A 26,078-nucleotide genomic window follows, 5' to 3' on the forward strand; every position below is an offset into this window, starting at 1 on the left:
ATTTGGAGAAGCGCTGTGTAGTTATGAAATAGGCCATTCAAACAACTCTGCTATCAAACAGAGCACTTAAAGTTGCACCAACCAAAAATACATTCAGCTCAAATTTCTCCTCCTCCACAAGGCTCTTCTGTAGAGCAACAAGGACAAACCCTTCTCTCATCCTTTTGGACTTCCCTGTATGACTGACCGCGCCTGCCTGCCTCCATCTGTGTTTCAATCTGACCTCCATAGGGAATTCTTGCCCCATGAACAAATAAAGCAAAGATGAAAAGGTCATGGGGAAGGATTTCCTCATGGGCAGACTCTCCCATCTATCAGGTAGCATCAAAGTCTCTGATGCTTTTGTTCTCTTCCTCTTCCCTCATCCCCCACATTCAAAGAGTTGGTCCTTGCCCAGTACTCCTGCTCTGTCATTTTCTTGAGTCCTTCTTTGATCAGTTGTATTTACCAAGTATGATCTGATTAGAACAGGATCTCACCATGTCTTCTGCCCATTCTAATGTAGTCATTCAACATGGACATAGACCCTGTTCTGTGTGGTTCACTATGTCAGAAAACATGGGCAAATGCAAAGGGTAAAACATACCGCTTGCACTGTAGTATTTCCACATTGCTTTGAAGAAGAGTCTTGACTAATATAGAGTTCAAGAATATGGCAGGGAGGTGTGGAATTGTGGTGTTCTGGAGTCTTTTGGAGTCTTTCTGATAGTGTGTGAACAACATGGAAGAAATGTTACACAGAAGGACATCTATAGCTTGCTAAAGGGGGAAGGAAGGGATACTACTTGACAATTAATTCATCGTGACACTTTGAACAGCTTGCTTTGGTTTATTCACAGTCACTGTGTCAGGTCTGGGCAAATCAGTTTCTCATCATTCAGAGATCACAGACCTGCAATGATGTGCCTTCATGGTGCTGTACACTCTGAGTTTTACCTCAGCTATTCCCTTAAGAGACCCTTGTATTCAGTCTTTATAAAACCCTACAATAAACCCAACCCCCACAGCACTCAAACTGGGCTAACCTAGATTTCTGCTCTGCTTTCCTCTGCATGCTGATGCCAACTGGAGTGAGAGTAAGAATTTTTAGCTTTATTCTCTGTCATTAAACTTCTGGAGACCAGCGTGTCCAAATGAATGGTGTGTTGTGATTGCAGCCAGACTCTGAGGTAAGGTATGGGGGATAGATACCTGGTTCTGCCTTGCCTGGCCACAGAACTGGTGGTGAACATGAGTTAAGTGGCTTAAAGGTTTGAGGCAGGCTCCTCCTCTGTAAAGTGGGGCCAATAATACCCTTTCTTAGGGACATTGTGGGATTCACTGAGGAAACTCATGTGGCATCCTGACTTACAGTGAAGAAACAGCACGCATTACTATTGAGTAAGTCTCTAGAAGAGAATGCACTCCTCCTCAAGGGATGACGGGAGGTTGTTAACTAGAGAGCAGAGTCTACGTTATTCAGCATGATTAGTTATCACTGTGCTTTCTGTGTGACTGGACAATGTCATCCTAACCCTATCTGGGCAAACACAGAGCTCAGGGGATGTCTTTCTTCTCAATGTCGGTCTTTTCCTAGAGGTTGATGTTATTAAAGAAGGAAGACAGTCTCCTCTGTCACCCTGCCATACATATCAAAGCAGACAGACAATACACACCGCAGTAAGTCCCACTCAAGCTCAAGAGTCAATGGTCCACAAGTTCAAGGACAGGAATCTCCTGTGAGAAATAAGGAAGGCTCCACTGGCCTGAGCCTTGGAAAGCAGTTGTGACTCTAACTGCAGTAAGCGGGGAAGGTAATTCAGGAGAGAATCCAAGCGATGGGGCTGGAAAATGCAGACTCGGTCCTATCGACAGCAAATAGAGCGGGGTGTGTAGAGCAGGGAGTGGAGGGTGTTAACTGTGCAGCGAGGAAGGCCAGACAGCCTGATAAAGGAGAGCCTTGACTGTTATGGCAAGAGTTTTAATCCTTTAGAGGTAGCGCCCCTTGACACTTGGTATTTGTTTGTTCTTAAAAGAGGAATGAGGCTAAAAATGTTTTGTTTAAACAGATGAACAGACAGTTCCCAGTTACTAATAGGTTGCCTACTCCCTTTTCTTGCCAAGTTGCCCTACAGGCTTACCGTGCCCATAATCATTGCTTTATGAACTTTACCTATTATAATGCTTTCATAGATTCTTAAGGGTCCATTTAGCCCTTTCTCCAGATTTACCAATGTGTTTTTCTCAAAACTTTAGATCTAGAAGAAATGACATGACATACAGACTTCATGATCACAGAAACTTGAACACAGTCAAAAGCTCCCCTTCTGGAAGGAGATTCATAGTGCCCAATAGAATATTAAAGACAACTACAGATGTTGTAAAGAAACTTATTTCATTTTGCTTAACTGGATGTTTAAGTGTTTCTCATGTTATTTGACCAAGAATTGTTTTCTAAAGAACACTTAGCCTACAGGTGAAGTGTGGTACAATACAACTTGTTGGAATCTAATCGACTTTTCTTATTTCCAGTTCCTTGATCTTGGTGGAATCTCTGAAATACATCTCACACACTCACAACTTTCTGGATGTCCTTTCTCTCATTGTTCCACAGTTTCATCTTCATCTGTTTGGTTTCTCTTTTACCATGTCTTCAGAATAGTTACAGCGCAATAGAGAGGTGCCAATAAGTACCTAGTACAGGGAGGTCACAAAGGGATGGCTGTGAGCCAGATTCAGGTATCAGACTGGCTTCATCAAACAGTGTTTCAAGATCAGTGAAGTTAATATGTACACGTGAAGCTGCAGCATTCCCTGAGTACCTGAACAGTCTCATAGCACTGAGCTTCCCACAAGGCGTCATATGGGCAGAATTTCTCTACTGTCACATGGAGCAAAAGGTTTTACAGGTTGGTACCAGTTCCTACCTCTCTTTAGTTATCACATCTGGCCAATATCTGCTTGTTGGTAGTGTATATACTGTAGCCCTTCCCTCAGTGATTTATGGACAGGAGTGTAGATTTATACAGTAAGTATGCACAGAGCTTCTCCGGTGTGTCCTACATATACTATTCCTGTGTTAATTGCTGGCTATATATGGAGAAGGCCAGTCTGTGCTCTCAAAAGGCTGCACAATGCTATGCCAGCTGCCAAGGGAGGGATGCAACCAATAGTCTTACCTTGCTGTGATGTCCATAAACTAACAATGACCAGCATGGCAAAATATCCCTAAGGATGCAATAGTAGCCTCATATCTTAGCAGTAACCAACAGATATCTTATTAGACTTAAAGCTTACTCAACAAGAGGGAAATCATGCCTGGTACTAGAAGCCTAGTCAACTAATTGGAGCTAGTGAGGTCACGGACCTAAGAGGAGAACCTATACTACCACTTTACTAAATCAGCATGCATTTTAAATACTTCTCCTTAAACCCACACACAAGTGCAGCTCTCGTCCCTCATCAAAGAAGCTTCTCTTTTCAATAGACAGAGAGCATTATAGAAAAAATACAACTGGTCAAAATGTAGAGCACAGTTATCATGGGGTGCCCAGCCCCAATGGAAACATCTGCAATACAAGTCCTGCACCAAAAGCTCATGATGTATCTTAGAAAAAAGGATGGAAAGGTTGTAAAAGCCAGAGAACCAGGGATCTGTGGTTCTAGGAGACTGTGTCTCCTAGAAATGGCAGGGAAGCTTCACCCATGATATCTCAACAATATGGCTGCCTAAACAAGACCTGAACGAAGGCAACAGCAACAGACATGCTACTGTGCAAGTGGGAGATCTCATCAGGCCCACCCCTAGACAAAGAACTACAGGCAACCAAGGAATGCTGAGAGCAGGAAAATTAGTGTTCCCTATGGATGAGCCCCTTAACTGGTTGCCCTGGGATAACCAAGTAGTCTGTCTTGGGATCAAATACACACAGGTGACACTAAACGAACTCAGCAGGTTGTTTATGTATTTACATTTTTACGTGCATGTGTGAGTATACACACACAGACACACACAAAGAAAAAGGGACCATAAATTTGAGAGGGAGCAAGGAGGTACATGGAAGGGACTGGAGGGGAGAAATGGTGTAATTATACTTTAGTTTAAAAATAAAATAAAATACAAAGGTCGTATCTCGTCTTAAACTTGAATGAAGAGACAGAAGGTAAAGAGCTCTAAGAATGAATGTCTAGCCTGCCACCATCTCGACCTCCAAGGCCCAGGAAGAGGCTCTGAGTTAACAAGTCCCAGTCACCCAACCACATCCATTTTTGACAAACAAATTCAAAATGTTTATTAGAAAAATGCTGAGTGTGGACAGAGTGGTAGTCGACACAGTAATAATCAGGGAACGTGCCAAAACCAGGCTATTATCCATTACCAGATGATTCCCTTATAAAAAGGAAGGAGGCTTGGGCATCTGCTACGTACAGAGCAGGAAGAGCAGTCTCACTACTTACTAAGGCTCCAGAGCATTGCTTTACATCCTAGCTCCTTGCCCCAATTCCAAGAGGTGTGATCTTCCTTGGATAAACTGTTGCTGTGCCATTCTGAACCTCAGTTACTGTCTCTACAGTATATAGATATGGACATATCTGCCTCGTAAAATTGAGACTAGAATTACAGTCTCTGATAAAGATAATGCATCAAAAGAGCACCTGGCACCTACTAAATGCTCAACAAACATTAGGTTTAGAGCAATGGTGATAGTGGTGACTACTGATTGTGGTAGCTATAAAACTTGCCATGCATTCTCTCCTTACTAACTTTGGCTAGCCTTGCCATTTGCTTCCCCAGTAGGAACTTATTCAAGCACAACCTTACAAAAATAGTTTTATAATGGGGTTTGCTCCCCCTTTTTGCTTTAGGCTTCGGAACAACTACCACGTGAAGAAGCCTCAGTTGGCCTGCTAGAGGATGAGACCCTAGCTCAGTTGTTCCTGTCACCCCAGCAGACGGTCCGCCAAGATCCAGCGTCACAGTGAAGCCATCCTGGTTCCCAAGTCCTCCACTGTCAATCCAGGCAGTGCTACAAATGCACAAGACGGGCACGTAGATACTAGGAGATCCAAACTAGGACAACAGCCAGCTAATTTACAGAATCATGGAGCAAATAAATGACTGCTGTGAAAAGCCACTACAACAGACACCACTGTGACGTGCGAGGAACGTTTGTTGACTCCACATGGTAACCTATTTAGACTGATTTCGTTTTACAGGTGAGAAACATAGCTAACCTTATACAGCTAATAAGCAGCTAAGCCAGGATTAGGAGACATGTTATCTTACTCCTTTACCTAGCTTTATCTACTGGCCCATGCAGGGTCACACAGCTCAATTGTGAGATTCAAGATCCCACTGTTACTTGGCAAGAGGTCTCAGCGATGCTAACACTGATGTTTTTATTCATGCTTTTCCTTTTCATGCTGAATTACTTTTTAAAATAGTCAAGTTGTGACTAATGGCCAAAAGTGTTTCCTTTATATGGAGATTTATAGTTTTAAAATCACAAAGTGAGAACATATAAACTTTATCCCACTTGATTAATGTGGTAAGAGAATGTGCTGAAAAGAAGACAGACTACTGCCCTACATGGATCAATATTGTTTTTAAGATAAAATGAAAATGTCACAATATAGCCACCAGGCTTGCAAAACAGCCATATACTCATTCCCTTCAATTGCTTAACAGTCCATTTGTATTTACTGACGACATACACCATGCCTAGCCAAACTACTGGCAATCCATAAAGAAGTGTCAATAGGGAAAATGACAATAAGCAAGCAAACCAAATAAATTAATTAAAACTTGGCAACTGGCAAGCACAATGGTCTGAGTTGAAATTCAAAGGACCCACATCGAGACAGATGTGTGCCTACAACCCTAGTGCCCCTGTGGCAAGATTGGAGGCAGAGACAGGAGACTCTCTGAAGCTTTCAGGCCAGCTAGCTTGGTGTACACTGTGGCAATCAACAAAAGGACCTTACCTGTCTCAAACAAAGTGCACGGCAAGAACTAACATCCAAGGTTGTCCTCTGACCCTCACACATACACATCATTGCATGTATGAGCCTGCACTCACAAGTATGAACAGGTGCATATATATAAACACACACAAATTTAACTCACCATGTAGACAGGGCTGACCTCAAACTCACAGAGATCCACTGCCTCTGCCTCCCAAGTACTAGGATTAAATGTATGTGCCATCACGTTCAGCACCACAATTATATATATTTTTAAACTGTAGCCTGAGCTGGGGCTGTAGTTCACAGTAGACTAACTGCCTGGCATTTAAAAGCCCTGTACTCAAACCCCAGTAGTGAAAACAAAAGCATGGTGTTCCATATAGCCAAGATATACTTTGGAGGGATGTTATAGGTCTTGCTTACATTACTGTAAGAAAAAAAAAGGAAATTACCCTAAGAGTCTACATTAAGCCATTGTTAAGTTTTTAGAGATTTAAGATTTATATAGTAGGATCAATGCTGTATTCAGTGCCGTTCAGGCCTCCTCAGTTCCGCAACTGTGAATGAATGATCCTCTCTACAGAATTACACTTATCTTGTTGTTACATCATCTCTACAGAATTACACTTACCTTGTTGTGACATGTGCTGGGGGTGACATGGCTTGGAGCAAAATGATCTTAACATTTTAAAGTCACTTGCTGAGTCATAATTAATGCTTAGACAACATCTGTAGAAACAGCAACATGTAAAGATCCTTGTGCTTCTAGCAAGAGGGATGCATTGAAGAAACCAATACCAAGACATAGAGTCCAGATCCAGAAGAGAGTAAAAGATATATAATGAAGGTCAAGACTGCACCATGATGCAGGTGGAAACATAGCCAAGCACTGGAGAGCCCTGAGAGGCACCCAACAGTCACACACGCCACATTAGCAGACCTTACTCAGGAAGAAAGCTTTTTCTTCTCTACAGCAAAGATGGACTTTGTCTTCACTTGAAGATGGCCAAGGGGAGTCAACTTCGTACAGCTTTGTTTCCAAAGCTATCTTTCTGGGTTCAGAGTTATAAAAACGATATCTAGGTCCTGGTGACACACTTTCTGAAATCTCCCAATAGGAAGAAGGCCTGTATGTAGAAGTCCACTGACTTCATAATGCTTGCCATCACCCCACCATTTCTGGTACGCACAGAATGAATCAGGCACTGAGCACTGACACATGATTCCATGTGGGCCTCAGAACAGTTCAATGAAGAGGACCTGCTGTTACCAGCAATTAAAAATAAGATGCACATGGCTAGGATTTGTGTCAGAATCCTGGAACACTAGTACAGTGCTACTAATTACCAAGTTGAGTCCCTGGGCAGTCCACTACAGATGGAAACCTACTAAGGATCCCCACTCTATCTACTCCTACTCAAAGCTCAGCTCGTAGGGATTTTGTTTTCCCTTGCTGTATGTCCAGAGCAGTGATTGGATATTATAACATCTCAATAAACACTCCCACTTAAGTGAATGATTACAATATATCTTCAACACAAATTTTCTGAGAATCTTTCAATTTTTGAGGCCATGGATCTATTGGACTCATCTGAATCACAGATGACATGATGCTATCTATCAACTGTATTTAGTGAACTTTAGACATAGAAATCACATTAATTGTATCAAATCCACACAGAGTATTCAGAACAGCTATTGCCAAAAAGGCTGTCATTGTTACTAACAAAACGTGTCCAGTCCTGAAAACTTCATTCATAGTTTTCAGTACTACTCCATTATCATATGCTGATTGATTTAGAGTCAAAAATACTAAGCTTATCTATTTTTAATTATAAATTTTCATAAAAATTATCATTTGGAAGGATCATAGCACCTCATTAAACCCCGCATGTGGATTTATGGATTGACGACCTTAAATAAAATTAATCCAATAAACATTTTTAGACTTACAGACTTTATGATGAATGACCGAGAACAGTGGATTTTTTTTTTTTTAAAAAAGACTGTCCTAAACCAGGCGGCCATGGCGCACACCTTTAATCCCAACACTTGGGAGGCAGAGCCAGGTGGATCTCTGTGAGTTCGAGGCCAGCCTGGGTTACAGAGTGAGTTCCAGGACAGGCTCCAAAGCTACACAGAGAAACCCTGTCTTGAAACCCCCCACCCCCCAAAAAAAGACTGTCCTAGAGACCATTCTCTCTGCGTCTCTATCACTCTCAAGACAGGGTCTCACAATGCAGACCTGGCTGACTTGAAACATGCTATGTAGACCAGAACTCACAGACATTCACCTGCCTCTGCCTCCCCAGTGCTGAGATTAAAGGTGTGTGCCACCATACCTGGCCCAGTATTTCATTGACACGAGAAGGGCAGCCCAGATTATCACCAAGATCCTTTCAGAGTCTCTGTTCTCAGACGTATACTTACCTTCCTAAGCTGGGAAGGTGGGTATTAATTGACTTTAATACTGATTTAAACTTTTTAAAAAGATTTATTCTATGTGTGTGGGTGGTTGTACCTCTGTGTGCCACGTGCAGGCAGTACCTGCAGACAACCATAGAAGGCATTGGGTCTCCTGGAAGAACAGCCAGTTCTCTTAACCCCTGAGCCATCCCTCCAGCCCCAATACTGATTCTTTTGATCACCGTTACTCTCTAATCCAAGTTGATTCTTGTGCTCCTATCTATTGTATCAATGCTCTTCAATATCAATGATCACTTCAGTAGTGACTGTACATCTACTTCTAACAGTACCCTTATCCTCCCCCATAATATGCTTTCTAGGATGTCCTGGGCTAGAAAAACAATCACAGTTATTTAAACTCTGTTCATCATAAGGTGAATGACAAGGTGGGGGCCTGCTGTCCAGAATGAAATAAAAGATGGATATGGTGCATTGGTTTGGAATCTCCTTTTACTGGCCTAATAGAATCCTCTCTTAATGACTGGAATCTAAAAGCAGTGGTCTAGAAGGGTCTAGAAAATTCTCGAAGGTTGAAGGCAATTTCTCATGGATATTCATATGTAAACCAAAGGCAATGACTAAAAGGGACTACACATTGCCTAGGGGTAAAGAAAAACAGGAGGGGTGGTGACTGCAGTGGCTTAGAGACCTAATGGAAAAAGATGGGGAGCCACATCTTGGCAGCAGTCTGTGTTTCCTCAGCTCCTGATTCCACATTCCATTCCAGAGCCTGTGTGGAGAATTCCATTCTCCTGAGAGTACTGAGACCATGCACAAGACACTGACCAAACACAATTCCAAAGAGCCAAAAATAAAAGCTTTGTGAGCACCATGCCAGTTAACTGGAGTTGTAGCATTGACTACAGGAAGCAAGCTGAACCTTCATTACTGTGGGAAGCATCCCAGGACTGTAAGAGGATGCCCCACTGGTGATGATCTGGGAATTTGACAGCAACAAATACAAATACCCTTCCCCACAACCTCAGCTGGGCCACATTGCTTCCTTTGTGTAGTCATCAGCAAGAAAGAGGTATGTTCTTCCTGGTGCTCAAACCACACTCAAAGCAAACCTTATCATAGCGGTGCCTCTTGTGAACCACAGAAGTCACTGCTCCTTTGCTATGCTGTTAGCACCATCTCTTATTGAACCCTTTGCTCCCAGCACAGAGGCACAGTGCAAACAGCAGAGAGAGGGGACAATGGGAAATAATTGGAAACTTATAGCCTTGGATCTCAAGAGAATGGCAGCGGACCAGTGGTGGCCACAGCATCTGGGAACTTGTTAGAACTGCAATCCCAGATGTGCGGAATCAAAAACTTCTAGGATCCCTTCCACATGAGAAAACATATACCTGGCACTGTAAGTCTGGCCAAGAGCTTACAATGGAGGACCCCATAGACCTCACAGGTGAATCTATTACTATTGTTTTGCTAAATAGACATAGTATCAAACTACCTTCTAAATCCATATCTCAGTATCCATAATGAGTGCAGCTCTCAGATCTCATCAGAGAAGTTTGTGCGGTCAACAGCAGTTAATGCAGAAACTAACAAAAAAAAGTGCAGAAAATAAGTATCTGGAGAGCGCTCAGCCACAAATGGGACAATGTCTCACCCTTCCCTGCAATGTTCATGGGCTGTCTCAGAGAGGGGGTGGGAAGATTTTAAGAGAGCTCCCAAGGGTAACAGTGTCTTCTGGACAAGATAGGACCTGCACTCACCACCACTGTGGTTGCCCACACAAGACCTGCACATGAGCAAGCCCGTCACAATTCCAATGGGGCTGGGGACTCCTGGATCCCCTCCTCTAGCTGAGAAGTTGATAGTTGACAGCTGCTGAAGGTAGGGAGAGTCAGTTTTCTTTGAGGTTGTGGCTCCTGGAAGGTTGACCACATTGCAGTGGGGAGCCCCACTCCCATATGTATGTACACAATGCAAATTGGAAAAAAAGAGGATATAGAGTTGGAAGGGGTGGGTGGAGGGAGGACCTGGGAGAAGTCAGGAAGGAGCAAGGGCGGTTGAATATGATCAAACTAAACTGAATGCATGAAAGAAATTACCAAACAATTCATTAAAAATCTCATATTTTAAAAACTCTGAGACCAGAACCCAGCGATCTGGGTTTCATCAGCTCCCCACGGGATTCTGATTCCTGCCAGCACTTCAGATCTACTACCATGGACTTTAAAGAGACTTTTATATTATATTTCATCTCTGATTGGGCTCCTCAGATGATCCTTCTCATCCATGTCATCCTTCTAGAATGAGCCACAGAGGACATTGCGGAAGCCCTATTCATCTCTCCTGCTGCAAAGCTTCTGGGTTTAAATCTATTATGGGGCAAAGCTAACAAGTGCCAGCGGGTGGGGCATCTCTCCGTGAAGTTACTCATGGCTGTGAGTGTAATGGACCGTTACAAAGGAAACTTCCAGCTTCATATCTGCTGAGATGAATCACGCCTGAGATACTTATTCTAATGGGAATTACCACAGGGATGAATCATGTCATAATGAGAAAACCTAGCTGCCAAGGAAGTCTCTGGAAAAGAAAAAAATCAAATTAGGACAAATGGATTATGTTGTTAGGCTTGGGATGTCAGGCGGTGAATTAGGCCTACAGAAGGGACTTAAAGGCTTGACCTGCCAGACTTCTTGTAGCTCTGAGGAGCAGTGGGTCATCTAATGAAAGACGCAGGACAAAGCCCCTGCAAAGTAAAAACAAACTTCCACAAATGCTGTAGTCCTTTCCCCTGGCTCGGAGTCTGGAGCTTCCTTCTTGCTGAGACGTACACATGGACAGCTGTGAGGGACAGAAAGTTCTGGACATCCCATTGCTCAGGGATGCTGCAGGTTCTGAACAGGAAGAGGGGATCAGAGCCAAACACGGGACCAGGCTATGCGCTTTCTGTGTGTTACTCCTTTTATGACCAGAATCCTGGCTGCCCTTGACCCACTTCCTGACCCTCCTCCCTCTGGCCAGCTGGCGAGAGCCACCATAGCCTCTGTCCTTACTGTTCTGAGGCCCCTCTGCCTGTGCACTGCTTCTGGACCAACACCCTATTTCTCTCCTTGACTTCCTTTTTATTGTGATCGTTGCTTTACTTTTCTCTTGTAAGTCACATAATCATACATGTATGTGGGGTGCAAGGTAAAACTCCAGTATATGACATGGAACGTAAGGATCCAATAAAGATAACCGGCATGGCCCTCTCCTTGTCGCTGCTGTTCAGGGCCTTGGAGCTCTTCTCTTCTGGCTCATCTCAAAACAGATAGCAGGCTACTGTAAATTAGTCCCTCCACTCGGCCACAGCACACAGAGCTTATCCTTCTATCCAGTTGTGCGTTGGAACCTGTTATCCAGCTCCACCGAATTTCACCCTTCCCTTCTGAACCTTTTTTTTTTTTTTTTTTTTGGTTTTTCGAGACAGGGTTTCTCTGTGTAGCTTTGCGCCTCTCCTGGAACTCACTTGGTAGCCCAGGCTGGCCTCGAACTCACAGAGATCTGCCTGGCTCTGCCTCCCGAGTGCTGGGATTAAAGGACTGTGCCACCACCGCCCGGCTCCCTTCTGAACCTTTAAACTACTCGCTCATTCTCTTTTTCAGTCAGACCAATTGCTACAGTGTCCACAATGAGGGAGGAGGACATGTGATAGTTCTCTTTCTGCTCCTAGTTTATTTCCTAATCAACTCACCTTGCTGCCAATGACAGGATTTTATTCTTTGTTATGGCTGGATAATGCACATGGCATTTCTTTATCCATTCATTCATCAGTGGATGTTTCCTGGGGCCCAATATCTTACGCTTTTGTAGGTGATGCCTCAGTAAATACAATAGTATGGGTTTCTCTTTGATAATCTGTCAATCTCCTTTGTGTGTATATCTGAAAGTAGGAGAGCTAAATCAGATGAAAGATCTGTTTTTAATATTTTGAGGAGTCACCACACTGCTTTTCAGTATGGCTGTACTAATTTACATCCTCGTTATCTTAGAGCAATTGTTTCCCAGCTGTTCCCAGAGGCTGTTGAACCTTTGGGAAGCAGGGTCAGCTAGAGCAAATGGATCACTTCAAGTGAGCCTGGAGGTTTACAACCTGATCTTGCTTCTTGTCCTGTCTCTGCCTCACACTCCTGCCCTCATGCTTTCTCGACCACACCACACTCTCTCCATCATCCCATGCCTTCCCCACCACACCACACTCTCTCCATCATCCCATGCCTTGCCCAGCACACCACACTCTCTCCATCATCCCATGCTTTCTCCAGCACACCACACTTTTCCCATCATCCCATGCCTTCCCCAGCACACCACATTTCCCCATCATCCCATGCCTTCCCCACCACACCATGCCTTCCCCATCATGACAGACTGGACTTTTAAACTGTGAGTCAAAATAAATATTCTCTCTTTTAAAAAGTTTATTCTAGTTATATTCCCATTATAATTGGGTGACTATTATTATTTTGTTATTGGCTTTTTAGTTTCTTATGCAATGTGTAAGCACAGCATGCTTTGGAAAAGAAGGGTCTTAGCCCACCACGGAAGGCTTCCTCTAAGAGGGAACACTTTAGCACAAGCTGAAGGTAAGAACAGAGCTGGGGGAAGTCAGGAGAGGCAGAAATGTCCCAAGGAGAGGAAGCAGTGTATGAAAGACACTGAACCTTCTGAGTCCTCACAGGTAGACACAGTTGAGTCAAGAACCACTTATTTTCATAAATATTTTATTTTTTATCAGGAAAAATACATTTTACTATAAAAGGCACTAATCTTAAAACATAGCTCTTTAAGAGTTTTGTACATGTTTTGATCATATCCACCCATCCCTGTCCCAACTTTCCCATATTCAGCCGCCTTCCCTAACCACTCAATTCATGTCCTTCCTCCCTCCCTCCTTCCCTCCCTCCCTCCCTTCCTTCCTTCCTTTCTTTTTTGAACCCTTCAAGACCAATTAGTGTTGCCCAAATAGTCTTGGGTGTGTGGCATTCCACTAGAGCAAAGTCGACTTGCCCTGGGCTGCACACTCACCAAAAACTGCCTCTCCCTCTCCCACAGCTAACAATTACTTACAGCTCTGGTGAGGAATGAGACTTGTGCCCAACTCCTCTTTTTGTTGAAATTAGGTATGTTTTGGACTTGCCCAGGTTTTGACAAATATTTTCTAAACAAACAAGCTCTATCTCCTAAGACTCCCATCACCTTCCAGCATAGTGCTAATTACAGAACAACTCACACAAGACAGGCTCTGCCACTGATGGACGTAGGCATTGATGAAATGGAGCTAAGATTTCTTAGAACTTGACAGTTCTCTTAGTATGTTTGTATACACACACACACACACACACACACACACACACACACACACACACAAACACATACACACACACACACACACACACACACACACACGGGAAGGTACAAAGTACAGTGTGCCTATTACCTACCTGTCTACAACTGGAGACCATCTCATTTGCACTAACAATGATACCCTCAGAGACACCCCACAGAATGAGAAGGGACTCAACTTTTCCTGCTTAGTTGAAGGTATAAACCTGAAAAGCAATGGGCACTCTTCTATCTTTGGAATATAGTAGTGGAGAGAGAAATCTTCAAGGAGTTTCTAAGGTATTGCTGAACAAAATAATAATGAGGGTGATGGGAAGGATACCACCATGACCCTGTAGTTGGTGGGGATGAATTGGAGATTCTGACTGTGGCTGCAAGGCATACTTCTATCCTGTCCTGTCACAGAGGTTCTCAGCTATAACGTGTGTGTGTGTGTGTGTGTGTGTGTGTGTGTGTGTGTGTGTGCACATAAGCTCAGGGCTAATATACTGAGAGACGAAAGGTCAAAAGCAACATACTTGACCTTGAGAGGACAAAAGGGTATGAGAAAGTTATTATCTCTCACATCATCTGTCCTCATGATGTAGTCAGATAAGATATGGCCACCCTCCAGAGACCTCCAGAGTCTTAACACACAAAGAAAGTACCCTATAAGACCCTAAAATTGAACAAAACTTAGTGTTTTTTTAAATGAAACTATTTAACAATCAACAAAACAAATATTTTTCTAATTTACATTTCCCAAATACAGCATTTTAGCTCTTATATTTTGTAATTTAAAAAGCCTGTTCTGTTGTCTCCGTGAGTTTAAGGTTTTTCTTGGCTATCAAAACAAAGAGGTCTTTTGTTGAAAGAATCAGGCGACAGTGTTTTTGGTATAAAGAATAATTGTGTGAAACGCCAATGTGTAAAAAGCAGACTTGAGAGTTTCCGTGTCTCCAGATTCTTTGGATTTCTTGCAACAAATCAAAATACTATTGTCTTTTGCTTTGAGGAAGCCCTAAACAATTATGTATTGTCATGTTTTTTGAGAGCATATAGAGGACAACATGAAGGTGTGATTTTATAGGATTTTACAGGATGAATTTCAACCATCACCAACTCAATGGTACCAACCACTTGTGGGCATTCTGAGGACTTTCTCCCTTTATGACCTTGCCAGTTCAGTGATGTGGCATATTATATTGCATATAGTTGGAACTCATGAAATATTCCTTGGATTGTAGCTGACCTGCATCTGCATTTACTGGGCATAACCAGCATGCCAAAGACAGGAAACAAACAAAGTCAGTGCAGCCAGCCTTTGGCATGAGTTCCTGGGCTGCATGGGCCAGATGGCACATGGGGCCACTAGGGCTCACTCTGAGCAGAGTGGATAAGAACCAAGGAAGATACAGTGCTGAGCCCAGAACGGAGTGTTGTTTTTGTTTGTTTGTTTTTATTGTGTTACATTTCTGCTTAAACCTCAGTAATTCAGAAGCTGCACTGGATATCAATGGATAATGTTTCCAAAGCAAATGCAATTCTATTGGAGGGTTCTGCCATCACTAAAGGCCCAAGAGTGGGACTACCTTTTTGTTTTACAGGGAACATAACTCATATACACTTTCTTCTTTCAAAACTTTCTACATTCACTACAAGAACTCTGACCTTGGTTCTTGCTGGTCCATTAGATTCATGAGCATGAAGCAGAGAGCAAAGAGCTTGATTTGTTGCACTTGGGATTGAGTTGGAGAGTCCACATACAGGAGTGAATATATCACCACTTTGCTTATTTGTGCCAGGGGTGAAGGTGATATGCTTCATAGAATAGGACGGAATGGAGTGGAGCTTTTGGAATACAAGCTTTGGGAAACTATGATACCAATGGTTATACCAAGGGCTCTTTCTTTTGATACTCTCCCTCAAAATTTCTTCAATTCTTCACTTTGAAGCCATGGAGAGGCAAATGCAACCTCATTTAGGAAAAGAGAGAGAAACTGTCTCTAGCTAGCTAAATTTGGAGTTCCACCAGTTTACCCAACAAGTTTCATCATTATTTCTTCTACATTGCAGCTTGCACACCATTCAGAACTCCCAGGTAAAGTTGACAATCTTTACCTGCCTATGCTCTGTATCCTTTCCACACTTCAAAAATCAGCCAGAACTTCCCACCCCATGTGTTATCTGTGGTCATTATTACCTTCTTCAGACACAATACAAAATATAAAAACCAACGGCTGTAGGTACAGCACGTAAGAGGATAAATGACCTCCTGAATTTGAGTGGGTAAGGAACTGGCTTGGGGGTGGGTTGGGCATGTGTTGGGGGTAGGGATTTGGTGAGGTGAGACTCAGAGAATGAAACTTCCCAGGCTGGAGAGAAACAGGAAGAAGAAGAGTGTCTGAGGTTGGTGTGCCTCAGGGATACCTGCTGCTCACCTCAGGTTTTGGACATCAGCACAATTATCACCCTCATCCCTGCCTCAAGAAGCATCCCTTGATAAATCAATGACTCACACTTGTTTCATCTAGCACCTCTTATGTGACCAGGGCGGTCAGGAGGGCAGGTAAGAAGGAATCAACTAATGAGACAAACAGGAGATAATAAGTGAGAAGCAGAGGTTTAGGCCACTGGGCTCCAGGAGTTGAAAGCAGGTCAAAGGGACCAGGCTGACTGCCCTAGAGGAAGGGCTAAAGCAAGGGCAAAATAGTGAAACAGGGTATAACAGGACTGACCCAGGCTTAGGTCCAGAAGAAAAGAAACAGAGAAAGAGTAGATGTACTGTGGAGTCTTGGTTGGAGGTGACATGGAGACAATAATGCTGAGCTACAGTTGAGGCACTGGGGCTTGGTATAAAAATCCAAGGAGGACAGAAAGTCAGAAGAGGAAGAGATGACAGGAAAAAAAAATCTCATGAATGAACTGACTTTTGATAGAGTGGAGGAGAATATGTTTACAAGGATTAAAAGCTACTGGTTCTGGCATTCAGAATCTGATCAGAAACTAGACCATCAGCCTGAAGCTCTATATCAGTGGCTCTCAGCCTTCTTAATGCTGCTACCCTTTAATACAGTTCCTCATGTTGTGGTGACCCCCAACCATAAAATTATTTTGTTGCTACTTCATAACTGTAACTTTGCTACTGCTATGAATCATAACATAAATATCTGTGTTTTCTGATGGTCTTGGACAACCCCCGTGAAAGGGTCATTCAACCGTCTCCAAGGGGCCTCAACCCACTGGTTGAGAATCACTGCTCTAGATGGACACAGACTCCTCTGTCCTTCCCTTCTCTAGCTCCATTAATCGGGTAAGTATCCCAGGACGGAGGAAAGAAAAAGCTGGAACTCTATTTGCTCCTTTTAGGGGGAAGTGAAACAGGCTTTTCTTCCCCAGTCCCCAGTAGGATTCACTGGCTCTTAAGTGTTCTGAGCACTTGGCACTTTCTTTGGATGTTTCCCTCAGCCAGGGCTTTGCTGTCACAAGGAATGAAGAATCCTAAGGCAGATCCCAAGGAGATCTGCCTCAGGCTACTATGACTTCTTGTTTGGTGGCTGTCCCCCAGAGGTCATGGCACAGAGCCAGATGGGCTGGCAGGTCGTGTGATTAATGTCCACCCACATACCAGGTGAGATATTGAAACAGACTCAGATAAACACTCTTTTGGATAGGCACATGTCTGCACACTTAGAACACTGTGCAGGGCCTTCTGAAGCCCAGCTCTGACCCAGCTGTCCTCAGTGATGCATTTTGGTTCTTTAGAATAGTCAGGAGAGCTCAGAAGCCTTCTCTGTGCATGCCTGTGGCCACATCCTCCACTATTAGCTGAGCCAAGCCCACAGGTATGTACTGCCTGTCCCATTGGCACACTCATGCTTCCTTGTCCTCGTCACTTCCCATGTTCTCGTCACACCCCTGTCAGAGTCCTTCCCACTCTTGAAGATGCTCCACATGCCACCGCTTAACTCACACTATGACTTGGAGCCAGGTCCCTTCTGGGTGCCTTAGTTTCAATTTAGTAACATGGAGATGGTTGTGTGATGACCAAATGAATGTCTCTAATGGAGATGGCTTACTGAGGTGCCTAGGACAGTGAGCTCCCTGAACATTCTTGTCCCGTTCTCACTTAGGACATCTCTGTCTCCTGGACCCACCCACCGCTCTGAACACTCAGGAGCTATTTGAAACATAAATGGCAGTGCTGAATGTCTCCATGTAGGTTGTACTTTGGCTTTTGGTGATTATCTGTTCTAAGCTCCACCCTCTTGAAAGGAATGCATTACTGTGCACAGCATTTCCCTTGTTGTTCCTAATCTGCTTGTTTGGTGCTTGGCCTTCCTAGAAAAGACAACTTTTGCCTTAAAATAATAGGCGTGTTAGTAAGATATAATTAACATTCCATACAATCCACTCACTCAAAGTGTACAAGTCAATGGTATTTAATATATTCACAGAATTGAGCAACCATCGCCACCATACAGACCACTGCAATCACTGCATATTTCCACTCCCCTCCACGGTCCACACCAGTCCCACACAGCCACTCATCTGCTTTCTATCTTTACAGATTCGTCTCTGGATATCTTGCTTAATCGCCTGGCTTTTTAAGGAAGCCAAACTTCTCTCTAGACTGTCATGATATTCCAAAAATACTCAGCCATGGGATCAAGCTCCTAGTAACTCTTCAATCAATAATCTGTTGAATGAAAACCAAAACAGGAGCTGACCAAATCAAGCTTATTTTACATAGTTAGTCTTTGGGTCTTCTGGGTTCAAAGTAAGATAGGGAAACAGGCCAGGAGGTAAGGTGGCAGAGAGAAGTGATGTAGACTCTTCTCAAAGTGGAACCCTGGTACAGCAGCTCTCAAGTCTGACTGCACCACTGTGCCACCTACAGAGCAGAACCTGCTGAGGCCGAGTCCTGCCCTACCACATACCAACCCCAGAGGGCTGACTTATCAGCACAGGGTAGGATCGGTATTCTGAAGGTTCCCCAGGGATTCTGTGAGCAGCCAGGGTTGAGAACTCTTGTTCCAATGGAAACAAGATTCTAAACAAAAATAATGTGTTGAATTCCAGCCATGCCCAACACGATACACAGCCAAAGTTTTTGACTCCATCTTCAGGGAAATGAAACTCTGAATTTTTTTTTAAGCAATAAAAAATAGAATATTCACTTCACAAAAATTTTCTTTATAGCCAACATTAGTATTTGGCTGGGCCATGTGAAATTGCTGCTACTTGATTGGTTTTGACATGTAAAATGGAAATTTTATATCATTCAGATTAACTGAATAATTTATTTCATGCAATATATATATATTACTCAATATGAACCATTATCTTGATAATCCCCTACTCATTTTCCTTGTGCTCTATACATTATTAAAAAGGAATACATCAAGCTTTATTATATCTATCACAGGATGAAAAATAAATTAGCCTCTGGCCATGAAGGAAGACAAGGGCACGAAAATCTACACATGGGGACAGCAAAGGCCAACTGTATAAGAAACCTTTTTCCACACATTATTTCTGGAAAATTCATCATAAAGGACATTACAATAAAGCAAGATATATTTTCCCATAGCAAAAAAAAAATCTCATGGTTAGTATTTTGTTCCTGGACTAGGTCTCATATAAACCAGAGATATGATCAGTAGTTGGGCCATGAGAGGAGCTGGCAGTCAGAAACTTCTACAAACACTGACGATCACATTATTCGGGAACTACAAAGTGCTCAAAGCACACTTTCCCCATTGGTCGTTTTGAAAGCACCACTCACTTCTCCGGATTCTCCTAAAGAAAAGTCAGCTCTCTTTCTGTCTTCCCTCCACACCAGGTACACGTTTCTCCGTCATCATCCCAGTCTCCGTGAGGCTGTGCAGGTGTTTTTCAGCTATCTGCCCACCCACCTCCTAACCCGAGGTCCTGCTTCCTGCACTCACATGCTGAGAGCTGCCCCCAGCTCTGAGGACAAGCCTGCTCTGGACAGGAGGAATTTAAGGAGCTTTAGTGCTCTGGTCCAGGCTCCACAATGTCTAGTCAACAGCGCTTCTGCTTTCGTTCCTCTCTCGGGCTGGGAATTCGGCTTCTCCCTCCTTCCTGTGAACAGTGCTGCTGGCATCTCTGTCCTTAGGAGCCTTGTCAATCACCAGACCCCTTCCTCACTGGACCTTTGCAACAAGCAGCTGAATTCCTCCTAGGACATCCTACCCCACAGAGGGAAGGGCTAGGGCTACCTGATGCCACATCTTTCTCAGACCAAACACTTCTCTGGCAAAGAATTGTTTTTCTTTCTACAGACAGGTGAAAGAATCCCAGATTTTCATAGACTTTATTACTGTGCATAGTCAACAGTCTCTGCAACCTCATATGGGGTTCCCCAGGGTTGAGCACTTGGGAAAGTATCAGCACATGATTCCAGAACAGTGTTTCTCAAGTAGGGGATCACCTCAGGGGACACTTAGTGATGTATGGAGAAATTTTGGGTAGTAAAAATTGAGAAAAAGTTGTTATCTCATTACATAGAGGCTAAGATCCTACTACATGTCCTGCAATGCATAAAGGTGCTCCCACTGCTAGCCAGGATGAAAAACAGTTTCTAGAGATGTCTCAAGGGCCAGGGGCAGCATTAAAAACAGAACTGAAAATTACCAACAAAGATGATGCTTCTGTTTTCAATGCACACCTTATCTAATGATCAAATCCATGTTCCTTACAGAAAAGCTAAAAAATTAAGATGCACACCTTATCTAATGATCAAAATCCATGTTCCTTACAGAAAAGCTGAAAAATTAAGATGGGTAAAAGACAACAGTTAATATCTCCATCACTATATTTTCACACAGCGGTGGTGACAAATAAAATGTATATTCTGCTTTTTCTATACAATGTGCTAATCAGCTTTTCTCCATGTTCCAAGAAGCTCTCAAAACTGCACTTGACTTTCTCTGTGAGATTCCTTTCCATGACCAACTCATAGATAAACCATTCTCATGGGGATTTGAACTCAAGTCCTTACATATGCACAAGAGCTTTTATCCACTGAGGCATCTCCCCAGCTTCTCCTGATATAATTTTGAAATGCATATAGGACTTTCTAACAGATTCCACATGGAAGTTGGTTTGAAAGATCCTCATGACTCCATGTCTGTTCTAATGAAAGATCCCATAGACCCACAGCCTCGGGTGTATCCAACGAAGGAACATCAAAAGAGCCAGGAAAGAAAAAAAAGCCCAAAACTTTCTGAATAGAGCATTGCATGGAGCATGAGAACAAGAATAAAGGTCTTGTGATTTTTGGCACAGACAGACAAGATTAGTATGTCCTTAAGATGGTAGGATTTGCTAGTCATGAAATTTAAAGTGTCTTTCTTTTAAGCACAGTCTATTTTCTGTTCATTCAAGTAGCTGATTTCTTAATTTTTATTTGTTCATTTATATACTTATTGATTTATTTTTGGTCATATTTTCTCCCTATCATATGTATTTATCTTGACCTGTGGGATGCATTAAATTCTACAAATATCAGTTGTCTGCTGAGATCAACTTAGAACTTTGAGCCAAGAGAAAGTGAAAAGTAAGTCCTTTTCACTGACACCCAGATAGTTTTGTCATGTTTCAGTACCTTGTTAAAAGCCACAAAGGAGACATTAGGTTCTTTCTTCCTGATTCAGACTCTCAGGGGCACAAGTTTATACCAATCAAAGCAACACAGCGCATCCTGAGATGTAAACACAAAGGTGTAGGCAACAGTAATATAAGAAGCAAAGAACCTAGTTTCTGCTTGCCTGTGCCACGACAAGCCCACTCACTGTGTAGGGAAGTCATTTCTACATTTCAACTGCAGTTGTCAAATGAGACAGCAACCTGAGCTGTTCTTACAAGGCCATACAATGTAAGACAATGTGTTCCTCTAGGCTGATGCATACAAGGGGGTTGTTATATGTGACTGGGAATTTCACACAGTGCTTTGTGATATCAGTTCAGGTGTGGGCAGGGAAGACACACCACCCACCATCACTGATCAGGTAGCAGTGTGACTGACGAGGAGCAGGCAGGTGTCCAAGGAGGGGATCAGAGGAGGCATGATGATAGGAGTCAAAAATCCATTCTAGGTCACAGGCTAGGAACAGGCTATCAGCAACAACAGGGGGGAGCTATGGCAAGAGCCACCCACCAGCAGCAGCTACAAAGGTTGATGTACTCTGTGGAACACCTTGCAGCCCCACGGGAGCGTTATACGCACAGACAAGACAGAGGGTTACAAATGACATGCAGAATGCTGTAGCATCCTACAACCGTGGAAAGTGACTAAGAAGCATCTTCAATTAATGCAATGGCTTGTAGACTTTTTTTTTCCCAACAGCAGAACTTTTCCCCCCAAGGGAACTCTCATAGGAAATCCAAGAACTTAACAGGGGTAGGAGGTAAAGAGATTCCAGTTCAAAGAGATAAAGGAGCCCAGAGTCCTACATCCCTTTCTTCCTCCTTCACGGGCACGGGGACCAGAAGCACCAACACAAACAATGAAGCATTCTAACCCCCCTCAGTGATCCAATGGCAATGCTTGACCGCCTTTTTGAACGATCACCTTTTCTAAACAGTTAACTAAATTGTACATACGTGTCAGAATTCTGACGGCAGCACCACTATTTAGAAGTTCCACTTACACCCTCTTCTCCCAGACTCACTGTTCTAGCTTGGAGTGTCCTTTAGATGGTCGCGCTATAACAATTTATAGCTTGAGGAACTTTGTTCTTGTCCTGTCCTTGCTTCCATACAGAACATTCTTGATGTGTTTAGTCTGTCCCCACACAATTGTGTATGGAAAGACCGAGCAAATGGGGTCAGAGAGAAGCTCAGAAACATCCTCTGAAGTGCTTCCTCTCTTATCTTCCTCATCTCTCAGAGACTCACCCCAAGATGGGCATGGGGATACACGCCTGTATCTCAGTGGCTGGGAAGCTGAGACAGAAGGGTCCTGAGTTCAAGGTTACCCCAGACTCTATAGCAAGACCATTTTTTTTTTTCAAAAAAGAAGCTCCCTGTTTAACTTCACCTGCCACCACAATCCTTTGTTCTTTTATCAGTTCCACTCACTGTTTTCTCTAAATAAAGGAGGCAAGGTGGAGTCATCTTTACCAATGCAGACAGACAAACATCAGCACTACGAGCACCAGCTCCAGCTGGTACTGTATAAAATGCCACCTCAGCCAAGGGCACAGCTCGTACTCCTCTGGGTAGCCTCTATGTTCTCTCAGTGCCAATACTGGTTCTGCACTGTGGTTTTACATAACAGTGGATAGAGGGAAAGGAAGGGAGGGTGAGGAGGTGGGGAGGAGGGAGGGAAAGAAGAAAAAATGGAGAAAGGGAGAAGGGGGAAAGAAGGAAGGGAGAGATGGAGGAAGGAGAGAGGAAACAAGAGAGAAGAGACAAAGAACATGAAATCAAGAAAGCGGCACTGAAGATCTGATGCAGCCAATCAGCATGGGAAAAAAGTACTCTGAAAAACAGCGAGGCCAAGCTGAAAACATGAGCATGTGTGCAAACAACGAATCACTGGAAACGGCCACGCACTAAGAAAGAACACAGCGACCAAGGGCCTTGACCATTAGGTTAGGCTAAGGAATGAAAACTCATCAATCCTTGATCAACGAGAACTGATCAAGTAGGTAAAGAGAGACTTTCATTCATTCAGTAGGTACTATGTGCCTTCCAAGTGGCAGAGATCATTCTAAGTAGTTGGGATTCATCAGTGAATGAAACGGGTAACAGCGGCATTTTTGAGAAGGACTAAGACAACCAACAGTGGCTTTGGGGGCATCAGGAGTGTAGGTCCTATAATTTGTGTGTGTGTGTGCCTGGGGACCAGGAGTTACCATGATGTTTGGAGGAACACTGGTGAAGTCCCAATACACAGGAAATCCAAGCTGAAGGTCAGAACAGAGGTCTGAGGTGATGTCACAAAGAAGGGCACTGGTATCTGGGTATCTGGGTAGTGGCTGAGGCTGGAGGAGACAAGAGACGTGCTTTGGTAGATTGGAGAACCTCTACACACCAGCTTTTCACAGTTCACCCAACCCACCCTAGTTGGTCCTGAGTCCTTGTCCCATGCTCAGCACAATGCCTTGAGAGACTCTGGGGAGCTGAACTCTTAGAAGTTTCTAATAAAACGAGAAGGTCACCAGGATGGTATCCAGGGAATACAGGCTGTAGCTTCCTAGTTTCCCTATCACCACAGAGACTAGAAAGGGATTTCCTTTCCCATGGCCAACATACCATATTACAGGTCAAAGGGAAACCATTAAAACACGGGATTCCGATGTACAGGGTACTTCCTGTATGAGGTTGTTTATATTCACTTCCTTCTTGAGAAAGTGCATGCTGAATTTTTAGCCAAATGTATGTGTCATGATCTGAAAATAGGTCACTGGAGTGATTTTTCTCTATACATGCAGCTGCTGTAAAGCATAAACCACACTCCTCTAGTAAAACCACCATCTGTCCTGTGAGGAATCTACACATTCACCCCACCTTTATTTTTAGCATCAGGGGTCAAACGCACAGGAGGTGAGTCGACCATCCCAGATGCAGAAGTGGGGCTGAAGGCATAGATGGTGATCCATGAATTTATGGGTACTGAAATGAAATGACCCAGAGTATCAAACAAAATCAGTCATGACATCAAAGTGGCAGACAGAAGCTACAAACGACCAAGGTTCATGTGTTCATTCACTGGACAAATCTCCCTCACAAAATAAATCATCAGCCTAAATGGACTCTAACTCATTTCCCATTGCTTGCTGCGGCTTGGTTAGGTTCTTTCTTATCCCCAAGGTCACAGGATACATGAACTGCAGGCTCCGTGCCTGTGTGAGAAAAGTCCAGCATGGAGACAATGAACTTTACAGAAGAAGAAATTGCAACTTTCCACTACTTATCAGTAGCCCACAGGAGTCAGGTACCTGAATCCTGAGCCTGTTGCTTTTACTGGCCAGCTACCTTACTTCAGGCAAGCTACTCGGAACCCCTTGTCTCAGTTTCCCCTGAGGGCTGTGAGGAGGAGGCCAGATGCTATTTACATATTATTTTGGGCAGTGCCTGCTGTACAGTGACTGTTGTGTATGTGTTTGTGGAATAAATCTTAGTTGCTACAGGCAACACGGGGCGGCTAAGCGGTCATACATGGGCAGCACAGGGCGGCTAACCGGTCATACATGGCTTCTCTTAAATGACACTTGTCAGCTCATCAAGGAAAACCACACATTCAGAAAGACAAGGATTAGCTAGCTCTTCAATTTTGCTTAGGGAGGGCCAAAAGGAATTGACACTGAAAAGCCTCTTGCAACTATTGCTGAAAGCAAAATGCCTCTTCTCTTTTAAAATGGAGATGGCAGCCTGCTGGCAAGAGATGGAATTAGAAAGCCCTGGCATTGTGCCCACCAGCCTTGGGGTCTGGAATTTCAACCAACTGTTGGGTTGAGTTATTTGAACTCATCTTATTCTTAGCTGTCTTGCATGTGTGAGGTATAGTATGTCCCAGTGTGTGTCTGAGTGTGCATGCATGTACTTGCATATGTGTGTGTGTGCGCGCACACACATGCACATACATGCACAGGGGTGGAGGGAGGAAATTGTGGCCCAGGAGGCAACAATATGCTTGACTTTGGATCATTTCAGCCCATTTCTTGCATCTTGATTAGCAGAGTAGCAAAGTACTATTGCTGTTCATCTCAAACAGGGATCTCAACAAGGGGCCTTTGGGTGTCTTCTCTGGGTCAAGACCTATTATGTAGATGTCTGGCTTGTCAAATGTGTGCAGCCTCTGCCCTTGCCATGGACCACATCCTCAGCATCGACAGCCATGATGAGAACAAGTACTGCCATCCAGCCCAGGTTCAAGCCCAGCCTTGCCATGTACTGTATTACAACCTTACTCAGTCTCAGTTTGCCCTTCGTGCGGTGGGGATGATGACAAGGACGGACTCCATCTTATTAGCAGTAATAAGGAACGGAGTGAAACACACAGGAAGCATTGCAATCTCTAGCGGTGCGCACTGAGCTAGGCTACAACAATGGCTGCTGTAAGTGCCTCAGGGAACTCTTGGGTGTGATGGCAAGTTTATTAGCTGGTCTTTATACTGGCTTTTAGAAACCTCCAGTGACAACTCTTTTAAAATAAACCATCTGCCTCCTCTGCTGTTTTTCTCCTTTGCTTAAAAACAAAAAAATGAAAACAAACCAGCTATTTTAACGTATGTTTTAGTGGATCGCTATTATTCACAGAAGAGGTCCCAGAGCTTTGTGTAGAAAGGACTCCATGTGTGGATGCTCTGACC

General features: G+C 43.6%; 1 protein-coding gene across 1 annotated transcript in view; it reads right to left on the reverse strand.

The window, feature by feature from the left end:
• The window catches only part of Plce1 (phospholipase C epsilon 1), a 263,328-nt gene that overhangs the window by 170,326 nt on the left and 66,924 nt on the right, over positions 1–26,078 (reverse strand). The gene's annotated exons all lie outside the window — the stretch shown is intronic.

This window comes from Peromyscus eremicus, chromosome 1, assembly GCF_949786415.1.
Source record: "Peromyscus eremicus chromosome 1, PerEre_H2_v1, whole genome shotgun sequence".
Classification (NCBI taxonomy): Eukaryota; Metazoa; Chordata; class Mammalia; order Rodentia; family Cricetidae; genus Peromyscus; species Peromyscus eremicus.